Genomic DNA, 3,797 nt, shown 5'->3' on the forward strand with positions numbered 1-3,797 from the left:
AAAGCGCGGGGAGTTGTGGTTAATTACACTTGTTTACTAATTGCCAAGATAAACATTTAGTGTATGAGTTAAATGTTATGATTATTTTAATTTTGATTTTCATTAAAAACAATTTCTTCTTCTTCTTTACTGGCGTAGACACCGCCTACGCGATTATAACCGAGTTAACAACAGCGCGCAAGTAGTTTCTTCTTTTCGCTATGTGGCGCCAACGATATGGATATTCCAAACGAAGCCAAATCCTTCTCCACCTTGTCCTTCCAACGGAGTGGACGTCCAGGTTGACATTGTTGTTGGTGTTTACACTGGTTCCTAGATAGGCGAAAATATCTACAACTTCGAAGATATGCATGTTAACAGTGACATGGGAGCCTAGCTACGAGTGCGACGACTGTTTCTCCATTCTGGAGAAAGCAGAACTAATATCATCAGCATACGCCAAAAGTGATACACTCATGAAGAAAATGGTACCTGCTTTGTTTAGTTCTGCAGCTCGAATTATTTTCTCCAGAAGCAGGTTGAAGAAGTCGCACGATAGGGAGTCGCCTTGTCTAAAACCGCGTTTGGTATCGAACGGTTCGGAGAGGTCCTTTCCGATTCTGACGGAGCTTTTGGCGTTGCTCAACGTCAGCTTACACAGCCGTATTAGTTTTGTGGGGATACCAAATTCAGACATCGCGGCATAAAGGCAGCTCCTTTTCGTGCTGTCGGAAGCAGCTTCGAAATCGACGAAGAGGTGGTGTGTGTCGATTCTCCTTTCTCGGGTCTTTTCCAAAATTTGGTGCATGGTGAAAATCTGGTCGGTTGTGATTTGCCAGATCTAAAGCCACACTGATAGCCACACAGTTTGTTGATGGTGGACTTTAATCTTTCACACAATACGTTCAATAGAAACTTATACCGGATGTTGAGGAGGCTTATCCCATATTTTACAATGAAGCTGAAGCAGGCTCCTTATCAGAGAGGAGCTTAGACGGTTCTGGTTAGATGTGGGTCATAAAGTAACATACACTATTTTATTATGATATTTTTGAATTATGATATTATTGAATTTTGTGTACTGGAAAGTGAAAGAATCAAATGGAATTTAATTTTAGGCTATATGGGAAGTAATGTGGTTGTCATCCGTTTTCACCCATTTTAGCACTGTGACATAGAAATATAAAAAATACTAGCTACTAAATTTCATCGAGTGCGGTCGGTCGCGTCCCGAGATATGTGATTTCACCAAAAAGTGTGCGGTGCAACGCTTATCGTCTAATTTTCACATCGACTCCCATAAAGGTCTCTCCTTCATCTCGGAGGTAAAATTTAAATACTTTGGCGTATTTAGTTAACACTTTATGGTGCGTTAGTAGATGTTAACAGTACCGTTAAATATGATATGAGCAGTCGGTAGGAGTTCTTATAATATTTAAACTGTGCCCCTTGCTACTTCGAACCCTTGTGACAAAATCGATTTATATATCTTAATTTAGTTCTTAGTTGTGGCATTTAATATGTTTTCGATTAATGACGTTTTGTGGGCATGGATATCTCAATGTTTATTCAAATCACAGTTAGCACTGACGCATGGGCAGTAACGCGGATATAAACTTTTTTCGTCGTTCTCATCAATATATATATATATATATAACGTTATATCTATCTCGATTCGATTGTAGGTGATACATATAATCGTTGGGTGAACAAAATTGTTATGCTCTGTAGCAATATGTTGCAATGGTATAAAAAACTAATAAGAAACAACTGTAATCTAAAAGTATGTCTATGGTATACATACTACATAGTACATGCACCAAATATTAAAGCGATATCAGACTTCTGTGCCTAAGTAACTTTTATACCAAAAATATAGTTAAGGGTGAGTTATCCTTTTGCTGATTGTATTTTCAGTTGCAGCCGAAGTCTTTATAAAGATTAAATATATTCTTTTAAGTATCAAACGGGTGGTAGAATTTGACTTTCTGATAGGCGCTAATATATTTTTTCGATGTCACAAACCGCCTTCAACAAAGTCGTCCTTTACAATTTTTTTCATTCGTGTACAAAGTAACGAGATCCGATAACAAATCGATTTTGTTTATCAAAATCAGAGGAGAGATTGGTAGTGACTTCAAGAATACTAGTGATTCTAACTCTTTTATTTATATATATAATAATTGAAATGGCATACCTGTAGGCAGCAGTTTGAGGCCATATTAGCACATTTTGTACAAAAGTATTGCTCTATATCAAGAGGGGGTTTTCCATGATGTTTTTAACCCCGTAACGGAAACGTCGAAGGTGCTATGTAGTGTATATATAAAAGATCAGCAAAATTAGTTGAGTCGATTTAGCCATGTGTAGTTTCTCAGTTTTTGAGTTAACGATTTGAAATTATTCTTTTGTCCCCAAGAATATGCTCCTTTGTTTGAACCACTGATTTCGTTCGATTATTGCATATATTCACCATAAAAACTGACTGATCAAACTCAAGGTTTTGTATGGAAAAATATTTTACTTAACAAAGAATCTTCACAAAATTTGAAAGCATGGATTGATGTTTCTGAAGGTATTGTTTAGAATGAAACATTATGATAGCTGCCATACAAACCGAACGATCAAGTTGATGCTCTTGTATGACTTCTTTATTTGTAAATGGTATTCGTAGCTTTGGTGCAACCGAAGTTAACGTTTCTTCTTGCATAATGTAATGTTTCTAATTAAAATTGAAATTATTTCACTTAAAGATGGGTTAGTTGGATCGTGATGAACGTAGGCTTTTCAAAAAACACTTTCCACTTACTGATTTTCCATCGATAGATATAAAGTCAGCAATACCTATCCTGGAAAGATACAAGATAATGACTTCCCACTCTAACAAACTTCGCTTATGTGGAGCAATACGCTACAAGCAATAATTATTAGATGTCCTTAATAGAAAGGACAAAGAGTATTGCAAAAAATTGTTTATGCCTTAAATTGACTGAAAATTTAAGCCGGCTTTGGTTATTTTATAAAATATGTACGCAATATTCTGCAAACAGCGGCAGCTTCGAAGCTGTTGTCTCTGACATCGTCAGACTTTTGTAGCTTTACTGTTTATTTATTAATGCGATTGTGTTGTCTCCTTTGTTTTTGTAGCGCAATGATCGCTTATGCAAATCTTCTGGCGCACCAACAAAAATCACCGGCCATTTTCCGTTCTGGCCAGAGCGAACGAATGCGCGGCCGCAGAATGCGCATTGCCAGGCAAACTGGCATTAAATGTCAGCAACCAAATCCAGGACTTAAAGCGCCAGCAGAAAATGAGTGCGCGGCAGGGAGCTGCATTCAAACATTTATGAGCCTACCTGCAGCGCGCTTTCCATATGTATGTGTGCCGTAGTGTGCATGTGTTGGTCACTTATTAAGCAAGGTGGGATTTTCATAAATATGTGTGTGTATTTGTGGCGTGTGTGTGTGTAGTCAAGAGTATTTATGACGCATGCAACAACAGATAACGGTTGCTAGTCGACGTGTTAAGGTTGCATCAAAATGTATGGTAATTATATGTAGTGAAAACAATCATTAACTGCAATTTAAAAGATTTCGCTAAATGTTTATGTGTGCGCTGATGGTGATAATTTTTTTGTTTTTGTTGTACGCGCCGCAATATAAACACTTTGTTGCTGTTTACGTACATAAGATGTAAATCAGTTGCGTATATACAGAATATGCACACACTCAGGTCGATGTACCGTTGCATTGAAAGCGGAAATTGATTTAAATTTTGCAACGTTGCCACCTTTTTCATTTGACTGTATATTCGCCGC

This window comes from Bactrocera latifrons, unplaced genomic scaffold (assembly GCF_001853355.1).
Source record: "Bactrocera latifrons isolate USDA-ARS-PBARC rearing strain unplaced genomic scaffold, ASM185335v1 scaffold_150, whole genome shotgun sequence".
Taxonomy (NCBI): Eukaryota; Metazoa; Arthropoda; class Insecta; order Diptera; family Tephritidae; genus Bactrocera; species Bactrocera latifrons.